Consider the following 16,730-nt stretch of genomic DNA (forward strand, 5'->3'; position numbering starts at 1 on the left):
AGGTCCCCAGAGCATTACCCTGGGTCTCTGGATTACTAGTCCAGCCACAATACCACCATGCTATCACCTCAGGGCATGAGCAATATTGAATAATTGAGAGATTGAAATGCTTCCATTATTTTGCACATTCCAAATCTAATGTCCTGGCCAATACAACTGTTCAAAATATATTTAGCAATGAAAAAGACTTTTCCTCCATCTCCTGAATTGCCAAATTAATTACTCAAATCAAAGGACAATTTCCCACATGGTGTCCTTCCCATCTATGGCAGATGTATTTCAAAAAAAAAATTGTAAAGCCATCTATTTTGGAACATAATGTTATAGATCAAAGTATTTTTTAAATGGCGAAGAGCTAGGAACATTGGAGATTCAAAAAATGTAGGGGTTCATGTACACAGATCACTAATATGTAGCACTCAGATACAAAAAGAAATCAAATAGGCTAATGTAATGTTAGCCTTTATAACTAGAGGATTAGAATATAAAGGGAAGAAGCTTTGCTGCAATTATACAAAGCACTGGTTAGACCATGTATCTGTCCTATTTTGCCCTCTGCACCTTAGAAAGGATATAATGGCCCAGATCTTCTGGTCAGTGGCAATGCTGGGCACATTATGCTGCCCGCGAAGTTTTCTCTGACTCAACAAAGCTGCCCATTTTCAGCCGAGACTTAAGATCCTGGCTGCAACAGCGATGAGTGAGCGCAATATAGCCATCCTTGTGGAAGAACAGCAAATGCAGGTGAAGATGGACAAAGAAAGGACTCGCCCCATTTTTATTACATCAACTGTCATATTCAGGTGAGTTTTTAAAGGTCTCAAATCTTTCAGTTGATAAGTGAGTGAGTGGGTGAATGGATGAGTGAATGGGTTGGGTAACTGGGTGGCTGAGTGGGTCAGTACTGGGTGAGAGTATTGGTGGGTGAGTAGATTGGTACGTGACTAGATGGGTGGGTGAGTGTATGGGTGGGTGCATGGATGGGTGCGTGCTTGGATGACTGCGTAGGTGAGAGGGCAGGTGAGTGGGTTGGTAAGTGGGTAGGTGAGTGGGTAGATGAATGGGTGGGTGGATGAGTGAGTGGATGAATGAATGAGTGAGTGGCTGGGAGAGTGAGTGGGTGCGTGAGTGAATGAATGGATGAGTTCATGTGTGGGTGGGTGGGTGAGTGGGTGGGTGGGTTAGTGGATGAATGAGCAATCAGGTTGGGGATTAATGGTGGGAGAGAGAATTAATTCAGGGTGATAGTCAGGTGGATGGTGGTGGTGGGAGAGAGAGTCAAGTTGGGTTGGATCGTGGCTGGAAGGTTGGGACAGGTTGAAGATCTGTTTCTGGGAGAGAGAGTTTGTTGGCGGGGAGGAATTAAGGTCGAGTTGGAGATTGATGGGAGAGAGAGTTGGGTCCAGTCTGAGGTAATAGCCGGGCTGCGGGGAGTAGTCGGGTTGGGTTGGGGGTGGGGGATGGTTGCATCAGGTCGGGGGCTGGTCAGGTCATGGGTAGATTGGGGATGGGTGGGGTTGGTCATGGTGCTCAGTTCAGTTACACTGGCTAATCACTGAGGTAGACCAGGTATTAAACAGCATTACATTTCCATGTATCAGACCCAAGTCTCTGACACTGAACTCAGGGTTGGAGACATTCACAGAGGGTCCAGGCATCGGAAATCAGCCCATCAGAAGTTTAAACTTCCTGGGTAATTTCAGCACATCTATGTGTGCCAGGGCTTCTGGGGTGTTATGGGAGTGCGGGGGGTGTGGAGGTGGTGGGGTCCTCACACACATCTCCCAACTTAAGTTTCGATTTTGTTTATATGAACACCAGAAGATTTGGGCCATTAACTTTGAAAATGGTTTATGCAGATTCACCAGAATGCTTCTAAGGCTCAAAGGGTTAAATTGTGAGGGTAGATTACATAACCTAGGCTTGTGTTCTCTGGAATATAAAAGATTAAGTGTGAGTTGATTGAGGATTTTAGGATTTTGAAAGGAATTAAATGGGTAGATTTAAATTTTTTTCTGCTGGTGGGGGATTCTAAGACAAGGGGAATTGCCCTTAAACTTATTGCCAGGTCATTCAAGAGAGAAGTTAGGAAATGCTTCTTTATGCAAAGAATGGCAGAAGTGGTGGAGCCCTCTCCCTCAAAAAGCAGTAGATATAGCTGAAATGAATTGTACCATCTCAACTGCACACTGGCTGAAAACAACTAACTCAGCAATGATCAGGAATTGAACCTGACATCTTCCTGTGTGGCTTGATGGTACAAGCAATCTCTATGCACTTACAGGGTCATCAGAGAAGAGACATTAATCCAAATTCATGGATGCAATACACTGGCACTTCTGGTTTTAATTACAGACATATTACACATACTAAGATTGAAGTACTTATAAATGAAAGCATCTGCTGTCATGATGTGCAGGACAAGTTCTGACAGAATGGCAAAATGGTTCTTTAAAAAATATTCTCAGTTTTCAGTGAATCTTATGCTCATCAAGTTAAGAAATGTTAATGGTAGTAATGGAACGCATTTCCACTTCTGTCACATAATCAGAACTGAACTTCCAAAGTTTGGCCCAGCAAGAGCCAGGTACAAAGTAAAATTTCCTCCACTTCATCTAAACCAAGGGGAAGGATCCATTTCTCGAATAGGTGTAGAAAAATCATAAATATATTCTGTGCAAACACGCTAACAATTTTTCCACGGTAAGGGCAGAGAGAAAATCAGCCCCAACTGTGCCTTAGTCCTAAATGTACCACAACTGTAACCCATTCACTTATCCACTTCTCACCATCATCAATTGATATCACTTTTCTAATATGACTGATAATTTGGTATTGTATTATGGTTAGTAGTGGAATCCTGATTGAAACTACCCAACCTCATTTCATTTAGGATCTGTGCACTCAAAAGAGAGGGAGGGAGAGACTGAAATGGAGACTTTCATCCTATTTGTCTGAACTGGATTAAATCTTCAGCTTCAAGACCTTTAAGTATAGTGTTCAAAGTCAATAATAACTTGTATTTAGTCATGTAGCTACCAGTTAAGAAGTTCAGAAGCTGTTTTAGATTTTTTAATATAGTGTTATATCATTTGAAAGTATCCAAGCAGCATTCAGTTTTTTTATAAGAACATATTGATAACCCTCTCCTTTCATTTGCTAATGTTGGCAAAAAGGGAAACATAAATTCATTCACTTTTTTCACGCACCTTAGTCTCTGTTCCCTTCCTCTGACTCCCCATGAGAGAGACAAAGGGCATTCATCGTTAACGGAGAGCTGCTGCCCAAAGCAGCAGTCAATGTCTACTTCCTGGATGGAAGGGAACAGTGTAAATCCTCCTCATGGTTAGTGCAGCCAAAACGTGCAGAAACACATTTCTCTGGAAATTAACAATAGTAATTATTCCTAAAAGCATTGATGGAGAAAAACTTGACTCTTGTTATATTCAATCAGGAGCTCTATGTGACGCAATGCATTTTTAAAATGATTTCTCCCCTTATTTTTAAGTACTCCTCTCTTTAGTTCATTCCCAGGTCAAGACATGCCCATAGAATATACAGTGGCCTGAATTTTACCCTTGGCACAAATGACAGGCCCGGGATCAGTGGGGAAACAAGCCCCCGCCCACAATCAGCCCACGACCGCAATTTCAATCTGGCTGGTCAATTAAGGCCCGCCCAGGGTGAAATCGCAGCTTCCCAATGGGGGCCTGTCGGGCACCGGGTCCAATGGCGGCCCGGTGGGTGGTTTAAAAATGGCACAGGCAGCTCCTTGAAGGCTGCCAGGGAAGAACATATCTCATGCGTTCTGGGGACTGAAGCTATGGCTTCAACAGCAGCTGGAGATGCCAGGTGGAAGAGCAGGTCAGGTGGACACTTGGGCCCCTGGTTTTCGGACAAATGCCTCATGGTGCTATTGGAGGGGGTGGCTGCCAGAGGGGACACCCTCGTCCCCAGAGATGGAAGGAGGAGGCCACCACAACTAATGAAAAGAACTTGGGAGGAGGTGGCAGCCCAGGTCAGCACCCATGATGTTGTGCAGCACACATGAGTACAGTGCCACAAAAGGTTCAACAAATTGCTGTGCTCATCAAGGGTGAGTATCATGTATCAGTGTGGTGAAGTGTTAAGGTCTGGCTGTCCCCCTATGGAGCTCAAGGGCGTTAGAGTCTGAGTGCCAACTGTCAATGAGCTGACCCTCATCATCTCCTTCTTCAGTTTCCTGCCCTTCCTGCTCTTCATAGTCCGAGGAGCTCTCAGCCTCCTCCATGTCGCTGTCTGTCAGGGGATCCCCTCTGTGAAGCGCCAGGTTGTGAAGGGCTCATCAGACCACAATTATGCGGGACACCCTCTGTGGAGAGTACTGTAGGGCTCCACCTGAGCGGTCCAAGCATCGGAAGCACACCTTCAGGATGCCAATGATCTGCTCGATAATGGATCGTCTCAAGCTATATGCCGCATCCCTCCTCCAAGGCACTCTGAGGAGGATGCATGAGTGTCATGAGCCACCATTTGAGGGGTACCCCTTATCGCCAAGCAACCAGCCCTGTAATTGCTGAGGCCCTTTGAATATGTGAGGCACCTGGGAGTGATTCAGGATGTATCAGTCATGGGAACTCCCAGGATATGTGGCACAAACATGCATGATGTCCTTCTGATGATCGCACACCAGTTGAATGTTCAGGAAGTGGAACACCTTCCTGTTAATGAACATCATGGGCTGTTGCCATGGAGATCTCAAAGCTACATATGTAAATCGATTGCACCCTGTACTCTGGGGAAGCCTGAGATAGCTGCAGACCCCAGAAATCTAACAACCTGGCGAGCTTCATCGAGTGTGAACTTCACATAATGATGAGCCTTACTGTGGAGGGCATTTGTCACCTCCTGTCACATTTAAATGTTGAGGACTGTGAGATGCTGCATAAGTCCCCCGTGGATCCCTGGCGTGATCTGCAGGCAAAAAAAATTGAGCACAGTGATGACCTTCAGGTACATTGGCGGGGGGTGTCCTCCCAGTCCACGGGCCATTAGATCCTCCCGCAGAATGTGGCAGATAATGATCCACCACATGTCTTGACAAGTGCTGACATGCACAGCATTGTCTTTCACTCATCTCCAGATAGGAAAGTCTTCTCCAGTAGACTTTTGGTTGTGAGAGTTGCCTCTGTGGGATGGGTCTAACCTCCTTATCCTCTGGTTTTTGCTGGGCTCCCATAGACCATGGACCTCAGGCTAGGCCTCCCCTCGAAGCTGCGCGTTCCGGGCCCTTCTTCCCCTCCTCAATCAGATCACTGCCATCAAGAAGGCAGCATTGAGTGCAGGCTCCATTATTCAATTCTCCTTCTCCCTGTGGATTGATAGATGCAACAGATTAAGGAATACTGGGCAAATATAGTGTACCTCCCACTCACAAATAGAAATCCATTGTCCTGCCTTAGAGCTGCACCTGCGCTATTAGCTTTTCGCTGATATAGCCTTATAGCTGAGGTGCAAACTCACAGATCTAGGTCATTAACCCCGATACTTGACATCTCAATCCCACAAAGGTTGGAAGAGGTTTGGACACATTCATGAAATGTGCCACCTTACCAAAAACATCCCTGCAATCTCTGATCTGGTATACTGACTAAGCTCAACTTGCACTTCAGCAATGACTGGGTGCCCTTTGGCCCATTATCCATGCCAGTTGGAGAAAGCACATTCAAGGCTTCCATTGATGATCTGATAGATATGCAGCAGCTATACCTCCTTAACAGTTGCCTGCATTTTCCATTCTCACATACCTCTCTGTTAAAGCTCAAATGGGGCAACTGTATTGTGAAGCCAATGGCTCTTGCAGTCTCTCGTTAAAGTGCACCAAAATGCAGCAGTTCTATTGGCACCATCTCAATGAAGTCTTCCTCTTTTATCTCAGCTCTGACTCTCTTTCAATGTTGTGACTTGGGGCAGTTTGAGGGTGCTCCATGAAAAGGCCCTTTAATCCAACCGTGGGCTCCTCCCACATTGCATCAGATATCTCCCATGCAGATTCTTCTTCCAGTTTCGATTTTAAATTGTGCAATAACCTGGGGCTTTCAAGGTGATGGTGCTGCATTTTCATTTTGAGACCTGCTTCAACACACCCCCTTTCAGTGTCCAGGTCCCTCCAATTTTCCTGGATCCTCACAACGTGCAGGTAAACCTCCCTCTTGTTATTCTCCAACAGTAACCCTGGATCCCATTGTCATTGTGGTGGACATTCCAACCTTCCCCCCTGAACCCATCACTGATGATGATGTCTCCATACTGCATGTGGACCTCACCCTCTCCCCATCTCGAGGCTGTGTGCACAGTCACATACAGAGGAGAACTTCCACCAGGAGAGCTTTGAGTACCCCCCTCCCCAACTTTATTACGTTTTCCCCATTTACAGGCTGCAGATGCCTCCCCTAACCATGACCATCCCATTTTCAGCCTAATACTGAGCCAGACAACCCCATTGTCATTAACTATGAACTTGCCCTGCACACTAAGCTGTGCCTTATCCCAGTTGAGCGCACAGGCCTTGTCCCTTCCTGGAGCAGGACTACGATATGGGTGCCATGCATAGCCCTATAACAAGGCCTGCAAAGCCCCAGGACTACCCTTAATCTCTTACCTGAATTATGAGATCCCAAAGCCCCAGGACTACCTTTAATCCCTTGCTCTAACTATGAGGTCCACAAAGCTCCAAGACTGCCTTTAATCTTTCACTCCGACCTCTTGGCCCCAGCCCAGGGACTATGACTATCTTTCAACGAGCTCTCCCGTTCCTTCATAACTGATCACAATACAGTCTCGCTTCCCCCAACTATCTCCATGAGTCTCTGTGCAACCCATCCCTCTTGTTTCACACTAACACAACCTCTCCAAGCTCCTATTCCGGAGTCTGCATGAACCCCCTCCCATTCATACAGTTTGATTCTCATCCAAACCCTTCTGTCTCTGCGTTCTAGTCTTCCATGGCAGGCTCCAGCTTCCCACCTCTGGCCAACCCCATCCCCCCCCACCAACCCCACCATACCCCACTGACCCTCACGTTTCCGTCATCCTTGTCCCACCCACAACCCCGGTTGCAATGCTGGTCTTTGTTTCAGAGTGCAACCCTGCCTGAGAGCTGCTGCACACAATGACTGCTGTCCTCCTGGAATACAGAGGCACCCACCATGAGCAGACCTACCCTGCATCTCCACTAGTGTGACATAACACTGGCATTGGTGAGAACCTGGAGCAGCACTACTGCAAGTAGGCTTTGAATGTTGCACTCACCTCGAAGTCTTGAGGTGACAGCTACACACCACTTATTTATGTGCGTGATTTAGATCGGTCTAATTTCCCGCTGGTGTGGCGCTAGATTGGGGCAGGGGAAACGTGATTCCGGCAAGCAGCGTTTTTAATGAGTATTCGTGACATGGTAATGCATGCGAGTGGCGTTCCCGACATAGATCAGCGGGAAAACTGACCCACCATCAGCCCGACATGAAAGTGTTGAGGGGAAAATCCCGAACTGATTTTCTGCTGGCGGAAATGCAATTTTTAATCTCTTTCTCAATTTTCCGCTCCTGCCCACCACGAAACCCACCACTGGCAGGACCGGAAAATTCCACCCTACATGTCTGGGTTTTATTCTATTTTTGCAAAACTAAAATTAAATTTCAAAAAGTAGTCCCAGTACCATGAAATTAAAAAATACCCAGAACTGATTAAAATGTAGCAGGAAAGCACTTTAACAGCACTTGTTTTAGCATTCTGTGGAGTGCGAGTCAGCACAAATTGGAAGGGTGTGTCCACAAAGTGTGCTTGAAATGTTGAGTAACCTAGGAAACCTAAAAAAAAACTAAGCCCTCCTTCAGGCAGGGGCAAAACCACAATGTGAAAGGGAGGGTTATTGGAAGGTAAGATATGTTCTGCCACAGGATAAATGATTTCTAAAGCTATCAGTTGGAGAATGACTGACGTGGAGCGATTTTTCATTTCACTAAACAGGTTTCCATGCCCACCAGAAACATGATGAGCCAGCAGGGTGCTCTTACACCTTAGTTTCCTTACGCTGATTCTGACCAGATCAAACTAGCACAAATGCAAACACCATATGAAAATCTTAAAATTAACAATAAGGGAAATATAAAGTGGGTATAAGAATCAGACTCTGCGGGTAAAATTTTATGCCTTGTGGGCGGGCGCGCACCTGACCTGAACAGACGTGAAATAGCACGAGATGACGTTGGGACTCTCGCCAGTCATCGGGCAAGTGTCCCGATGTCATCCCTCACACGGGCAATCTTCAGGTTGGCGGGCACACATGGGTGTCGGAGCCTGCCCGCCAACAATTAAAAGGTCGTTAAAAAGCCAACTGTATTCGATTTTATGTTGCCCACACGATTTCATGCTCATTGCATGGGCAAAACAGGCAGGTGGGAAGCCCACTTTTAATGCAACCTCATCCAAGCGTGGGATAAACAGCAGCATTGCCATTGTGTGTAGTGAGGAGTTTTGGAGATAGTTTGCTGCTGGTTGCTTATTTGACCTTGACAACTTCATCTCTATTCTGAGCTTCAATCTTAGCATTTCCAGGCTTTATTTCAGCACTCAAAGGTGTTTCTAAAGCCCCCGGAGAATTTTGATTGTATGGATCCTTCCAGATACCAGACAGCCTTTCTGTTACCCTGGTAATGGGGATTATGCTGTCTGCTGGTGGCACCTCGTCTGAGGAGGAAAAGAGGGGCAGAAGGGAGAGGAGGCCAAGTGTCCCTATACAGCTTCCAGGGAGCCACCTGTAGTAGGAGAGGTGCAAGCACAAGGGGCGCAGGGCCAGCAGGAAATCCAAGGCGTAAGGGGCCACAGAAGATGCCACTACCCTGCTGCCAGGCAGCAATGCAGCTACCTCAACATGTCCAAGGTGCAATGCTGAAAGAGACTCTGCCTCTCCAGGGAGACTGTGACCTCCATCTGTCAGACGATTGAGCCTGAGATTACCTTAGCTGCGTTGGTGGACACCCCATGCCAGTGGCTCTTAAGATCACAGTGGCTCTCAACCTTTATACCTCCAGGTTTTTCCAGAGGTCAGTGGGGGATCTTTGTGGAGCGTACCAATCAGCTGTCCACAGTTTCGTCAAGCTGGTGACTGATGCTCTGTTCAGGCGGGTAATGATATTTATTCATTTCTGAACGGACGAGGCCCGTGAGGCTGAGCTAGCCAGAGGATTTGCAGCAATTGTGGGATTCCCTTGCATCCAGCGTGCAATCGATTGCACATATGTGGCCATCAAGGTGCCAGCAGGTCAGCTAGGTGCCTTTGTCAACAGCAAGGGTTTCCACTCGATGAGTGTCCAAATAGTTTGTGCATACAAGATGCAGATTCTGCAAGTCTCTGCAAGGTACCCTGGCAGCTCCTGTGATGCTTACATCCTCAGACACTCCGAGGCACCAAGGCTATTCACTTCTTCTGCTCGACTGGATGGATGGTTGCTGGGTGACAAGGGCTATCCATTGAAAGGTGGCACGCCTCGCCGCCACCCAAGAACAGAGGCACAGCAGCATTGTAATAGGAGTCATGCCTCCACAAGGGCAGTGATAGAGAGGACCATAGGGCTTCTGAAGATGCGCTTCTGATGCCTGGATCGTTCAAGGGGTGCATTACAATATCCCCCAGAATGGGTGTCACTGGTAGTGGTTGCATGCTGCACTCTCCACAATCTGGCTGTGGAAAGGGGGGACCCACTGGAGGAAGAGGATCTTGAGGCAGCTCCACAGACCACAGAGGATGAATCCAGTAGTGAGTCGGAAGAGGAACACAATGAGGAGAATGCTGAGGGCGTGGAGGCAGACCTCTGGATCCCCCAGGGAGGCAGGGCACCAGAGACGCCTTGATCCAACGTTCCTTTAGCTAGGCTGCCAAAGATCTGCTTCCACCTCATGCCAGGGCTGCTGTCTCCATCCCAGATGTCTGAATTTACCCGTTCCTTTGAACCTAAAGTCCACTCAGTGCCTGTGCAATAAAGTTTAGGGCCACTCATGTCCAGCATTAGATACTGGTGTGCCCTGCACCTACAAAACAAGTGAAGCATACTCAGGCCATTAAGACAAAAGCAAAATTTATATAATTTTAACACTCATATTAAATGAACAGAACTATATATGGTGTTAATGGCTACACCAGTAAACATATCAACAAAACATGGCAGAACAGAAGATCACCCGTGAACAGTCCCTCTTTTGCTCATGGTGCCATAAACTTACGTTTGCAAGTGCTGTGTCTTGTGCCCCCACACCACCTCGCTGGCAGCATCATTGGAGACAGCCTGCTGACTGTGCTGTCCTGTTGGCCTTGATGACCTTGGCGGTCGTCCTCTGGCCAGTGGAGTCTGTGCTGGCCCCGCCTGGGAGGGAGCGGCTGGTGCCACGGCTGGCATCTCCCCAGTCATCGCAGCCTCATCAGATGCCATGGTCACTGGCAGAGGGACCGAGGAGCTGCTACTATCATCCAGAGAACTCTGGGAGGAGCCCGCAGAGATGACAAGCAGCTCGTGTGCCAAGGTGAGGTCACGTGGGACCTCTGCTTGCCATTGATGGAAGGCACCTGGCTGGGACACTGGCAATTTAGTCCGCAGAGGGTGTCACGTATCATCATCGTCCACTGCGCGCCCTTTACAACTTGGCACTGCAACGGGGAGAGGAGCTGGCTGAGGAAGAAATGGAGAAGCTGCATGTCTCCTCCGTTGAGGCTGAGGAGGTTCTCGGAGGCAACGATGACAGGGATGAGGCCCTTGCACAGCCTTGAAGAGGCAGGCACGCTCAGGATGCCCTTATTGCTGCCAGATTTGTGGAGGATGATGTTGACATGCAGTGAGGTGATCCTATAGATCCTCACATCACATTTGTGAACATTTGACTCCAATCTGGCCTAAGGCAGCGTGAATACCCTCTGTGAGAATGCTCCTGTCATGGAGATGTGGTGGAAGCCCTAATAGTCACTCGATTGCAGGAGGATGATGACGACATGCAGTGAGGACACTCCATAAATCTTCACATAGCTTCTGAAAATGTCTGACTCCTGTCTGGCCAAGGGCAGCTCGATTGTGCTCTGTGATCAGGGTCATATCATAGAGATGCAGCCATGAAACTTTAGAAGCATCTGATCCTTTGTCCACCTTCAGCACCTGGGCCCTTCAGGAGCTGGAGCACAGCATCAGGGGTCACTGATGCTGAAGAGATGGGGGCCAGCTTCTCTATAAGGGTGCTGAGAGCACACCAAGGGAATGAGAACACTCTGTGGCTCCTGCCCACTACATACTGGCAGCAATGACAAGCACTGCCAAGGTGTAGGCATCAGTAATGTCTCCAGGGAGTATGAGGGCGGACCACCACTTTGGTCTGAAGGCTTCATAGCTCACAGGGAAGAGGCCCTGGATTGAGACACCCAGCTGTGCAACTAATTATCCTCAACCGTCCTAACCCTGTCTTGATGCTCCCGGACATCCACAGTGGAGTGGAGGCAGCTTGCAGACTGTGATGTCCTGTCTGCAATGACTTTTGCGGGTGTCCTCTGGAGGGCTGAGACTTGGAGGGCTTCAGCCTGCTTCCAGTGTCCTGCTGTGTGACAGTGGCACCCTCCTCGGCCTGTGGAGCTAGAGCTGCTGAGGTCAAAGCAAGAGGGGTGTCAAATGGGCCGGACACTCTTGGAGTCACCTGGATGGATGGGCCCAGAGTGTGCACCGGCGGATCCTCCTCCCTATGTGTGCCCGGGGGCCCCGGGCTGACTCCTTGAGGAGCAGGGGGTAGCTGAAGTGATATCAAGCTGCCCTGCACCCCTCTCGCGTACACGCTGTTGAAAGCCAACAATGGCATCAGCGATTGAGTTGAGTCCGTGCAGCAAAATAGGAGTGATGTCTTGGACCAAGGTCTCCATGGTGGCCACCATCCTACCAGTGTTGACCACGGTGCGTTGGCATGCCGGTGCCATCACCTCAACCTGAAGGCAGACGACTCCTCCATCATGCCTTGCAATCCGAAGAGTGCAGCAGAAATCCCTTCTTGTTGTTCCTGAGCTTGCCTTTGCAGCTCCAGCAACTGTGACATGACCAATTCTAGAAACTCGTCATCTGACTGGGACTCAGCAACGTTCTGGCCTCCAGCAGTTCCGAGTTCTGGACATCTGGGAAGTCCCTGTCACTGTCTGCTGTGGATCAGAAAGTGTGATGTACTCACCAGGTATAGAAAGACAGAAAAGTTACACAGAAGCAGGTGATGTAGGCATTTACCTTCTGGATGAACAAACAGTCCTAATCACATTTACCCATTCTATTCACATTTCTGCTCTATCTATATCCACTGTCCAATCTAATCTTGAATGTTAACATTGTTCCTGCCTCAATCACTAGATCTGAAAGTGAACGCCATAACCTCATAATTCTCTTGATCTCAGTTCTGAATCTCTTAAGGTTAATCTTTAACCGTTAGACCCTTGCTTTAGAACCATCCAAAAATAATCTATTTCCATCTACTCTGTCCCATCCATTCATAATTTTACATGCTTCTGTAATCTGTATGGTTCTTACTATTTCTCCCTTTTTATATTTTCACGTAGTACACATCATCTCCCACTTGCTGATATATTATTCCATTTACTACTTTTTAGCCAATTCCCAAATCTTCCTTTTTTTAAATTCATACATGGGATGTGGATATCGCTGGCTGGGCCAGCATTTATTGCCCATCCCTAATTACCCTTGAGAAGGTGGTGGTGAGCTGCTTTCTTGAACCACTGTAGTCCATGGGGTGTAGGTAAACCCACAGTGCTGTTAGGGAGGAAGTTCCAGGATTTTGACCCAGTAACAGTGAAGGAACGGCGATATATTTCCAAGTCAGAATGGTGAGTGGCTTGGAGGGGAACTTCCAGGTGGTGGTGTTCCCATGTATCTGCTGCCCTTGTCCTTCTAGATGCAGCAGTCATAGGTTTTGAAGGTACTGTCTAAGGAGCCTTGGTGAATTCCTACAATGCATCTTGTAGATGATACACACTGCTGCCACTGTGCATTGATGATGGAGGGAGTGAATGTTTGTGGATGGGGTGTCAACCAAGCGGCCTGCTTTGTCCTGGATGGTGTAGAGCTTCTTGAGTATTGTTGGAGTTGCACTTATCCAGGTAAGTCTCCAGAACACAAAATAGGACAAAGTGTTTGGAAAGGACTAGGAATCTAACTTCAAGCACATCTGATAAAGGTATGACAATGAGAAAGGGGACAAGAAATACAGGACTGAAGGTGTTGTATCTTAATGCACGCAGTATACGAAATAAGGTAAATGAGCTTGTGGCGCAGGTTGAAATAGTCAGGTATGATGTGGTGGGCATTATGGAGACATGGCTGCAAGGGGAACAGGACTGGGAGCTAAATATCCAAGGATATACATCCTAACGAAAAGATAGACAGGTTGGCAGAGCGGGCGGGGTTGCTTTGTTAGTAAGAAATGAAATTAAATCGATAGCAAGAAATGACGTAGGATCAGATGATGTAGAATCTGTGTGGGTAGAGTTGAGGAACTGCAAAGGTAAAAAAACCATAATGGGAGTTATGTACAGGCCTCCGAACAGTAGTCAGGATGTGGGGCACAAGGTACACCAGGAGATAGAAAAGGTGTGTAAGAAAGGCAAGGTTACAGTGATCATGGGGGATTTCAATATGCAGGTTGACTGGGAAAATCAGGTTGGTAGTGGATCCCAAGAAAAGGAATTTGTGGAATGTCTACGAGATGGCTTTTTGGAGCAGCTTGTGGTGGAGCCCACTAGGGAACAGGCAATTCTAGATTTAGTGATGTGTAATGAGGCTGATTTGATAAGGGAGCTTAAGTTGAAGGAACCCTTAGGAGGAAGTGACCATAATATGAAAGAATTTACCCTGCAATTTGAGAGGAAAAAGCTGGAATCACATGTAACGGTATTACAGTTGAATAAAGGCAACTACAGAGGCATGAAGGTGGAGCTGGCCAGAATTGACTGGGTGATGAGCCTAGCAGGAAAGACAGTGGAACAGCAATGTCAGGAGTTTCTGGGAGTAATTTGGGAGACACAGCAAAAATTCATCCCTAGGAAGAAGAAGCATACTAAAGGGAGGACGAGGCAATCATGGCTGACAAGGGAAGTCAGGGACAGCATAAAAGCTAAAGAGAAAGCATACAATGCAGCGAAGAGCAGTGGGAAACCAGGGGATTGGGAAGCCTGCAAAGGCCAACAGAGGACAACTAAAAAAAGAAATAAGGAGGGAGAAGATTAAATATGAGGTTAAACTAACCAGTAATATAAAAGAAGATTGCAAGAGTTTTTTTTAGATATATAAAGGGTAAGAGAGAGGAAAAAGTGGACATTGGGCCGCTGGAAAATGACGCTGGAGAAGTAGTAGTGGGGAACAAAGAAATGGCGGAGGAACTGAATAGGTACTTTGCGTCAATCTTCACAGTGGAAGGCATGAGTGATATCCCCAAAGTTCAAGAGAGTTGGGGGGGGCAGAGGTGAGTATGATGGCCATTACCAAGAAGAAAGTGCTAGAAAAACTGAAAGGTCTGAAGGTGGATAAATCACCTGGACCAGATGAATAACACCCCAGAGTTCTGAAGGAGATAGCTGAAGAGATAGTGGAGGCGTTAATGGCGATCTTTCAGGAATCACTGGAGTCAAGGAGTGTCCCAGAGGACTGGAAAATCGCTAATGTAACCCCCCTGTTTAAGAAGGGAGTGAGGCAAAAGACAGGAAATTACAGGCCAATTAGCCTGATGTCGGTCGTTGGTAGGATTTTAGAGTCCATTATTAAGGATGAGATTTCAGAATACTTGGAAATGCATGGTAAAATCGGGCAAAGTCAGCATGGTTTCATCAAGGGGAGGTCATGCCTGACAAATCTGTTAGAATTCTTTGAGGAGGTAACGAGTAGGTTAGACAAAGGAGAGCCAATGGATGTTATCTACTTGGACTTTCAGAAGGCCTTTGACAAGGTGCCGCTCGGTAAGATAAGAGCCCATGGTGTTAGAGGCAAGGTACTAGCATGGATAGAAGATTGGCTGTCTGGCAGGAGGCAGGGAGTGGGGATAAGGGGGTCCTTCTCAGGATGGAGGCCGTTGACTAGTGGAGTTCCGCAGGGGTCAGTGTTGGGACCACAACTTTTCACTTTATACATTAATGATCTAGCCGAAGGAACTGAGGGCGTCCTGGCTAAGTTTGCAGATGATACAAAGATAGGTGGAGGGACAGGTAGTATTGAGGAGGCAGGGAGGCTGCAGAAGGATTTGGACAGGTTAGGGGAATGGGCAAAGAAGTGGCAGATGGAATACAACGTGGGGAAGTGTGATGTCATGCACTTTGGTAGGAAGAATAGAGGCATGGACCATTTTCTAAATGGGGATAGAATTCAGAAATCTGGAGTGCAAAGGGACTTGGGAGTCCTAGTCCAGGATTCTCTTAACTTGCAGTAGTTAGGAAGGCAAATGCAATGTTGGCATTTATTTTGAGAGGACTAGAATATAAAAGCAGGGATGTGCTGCTGAGGCTTTATAAGGCTCTGGTCAGACCACATTTAGAATATTGTGAGCAATTTTGGGCCCCGCATCTCAGGAAAGATGTGCTGGCCCTGTAGAGGGTCCAGTGGAGGTTCACGAGAACGATCCCAGGAATGAAAGGCTTAACATATGAGGAACATTTGAGGACTCTGGGTCTATACTCGATGGAGTTTAGAAGGATGAGGGGGGGGATCTGATTGAAACTTACAGAATACTGAAGGGCCTGGATAGAGTCGACGTGGGGAAGATGTTTCCATTAGTAGGAGAGACAAGGAGCCAAGGGCACAGCCTCGGGGTAAAGGGAAGACCTTTTAGAACAGAGATGAGGAGAAACTTCTTTAGCCAGAGAGTGGTGAATCTATGGAATTCATTGCCACAGAAGGCTGTGTAGGCCAGGTCATTGAGTGTATTTAAGACTGAGATAGATAGGTTCTTGATTGGTAAAGGAATCAAAGGTTACAGGGAGAAGGCGGGAGAATGGGGTTGAGAAACTTATCAGCCATGATTGAATGGCGGAGCAGATTCGATGTGTCGATTGGCATAATTTCTGCTCCTATGTCTTATGGTCTTATGGTAAGTGGAGAGTATTCCATCACATTCCTGACTTCTGCCACGTAGATGGTGGACAAGCTTTGGGGAGTCAGGAAGTGAGTTACTCACCACAGGATTCCCATCCTCTGACCTACTCCTGTAGCCATAGTATTTATATGGCTAGTCCAGTTCAGTTTCTGGTCAGTGGTAACCCCAGGATGTTGATTGTGGGGGATTCAGTGATGGTAATGCCATTGAATGTCATGGGGTGATGGTTAAATTCTCTCTTGTTGGAGATGGTCATTGCCTGGCATTGTGTGGCACGAATGTTACTTGCCACCTGTCAGCTCAAACCTGGATATTGTTCAGGTCTTGCTGCATTTGGACATGGACTGCTTCAGTATCTGAGGAGTCACGAATGGCACTGAACATTGTGCAAACATCAGTGAACATTCCCATTTCTGACCTTATGATGGAAGGGAGGTCATTGATGAAGCAGCTGAAGATGATTGGGCCTAGGACACTATCCTGAGGAACCGCTGCAGTGATGTCCTGGAACTGAGATGATTGACCCCCAACAATCAGAACCATCTTCTTTTGTGCTAGATATGACTCCAACCAGTGGAGAGATT

The 16,730-nt window shown here is 47.3% G+C and overlaps 1 pseudogene; it reads right to left on the reverse strand.

Moving 5' to 3' along the window:
• Positions 1–3,207: 3,207 nt before the first annotated feature.
• Positions 3,208–3,408, reverse strand: LOC121278505 (annotated as a pseudogene).
• Between the last annotated feature and the right edge of the window lie 13,322 nt (positions 3,409–16,730).

The sequence above is a fragment of the Carcharodon carcharias genome, chromosome 5, assembly GCF_017639515.1.
Source record: "Carcharodon carcharias isolate sCarCar2 chromosome 5, sCarCar2.pri, whole genome shotgun sequence".
Taxonomy (NCBI): Eukaryota; Metazoa; Chordata; class Chondrichthyes; order Lamniformes; family Lamnidae; genus Carcharodon; species Carcharodon carcharias.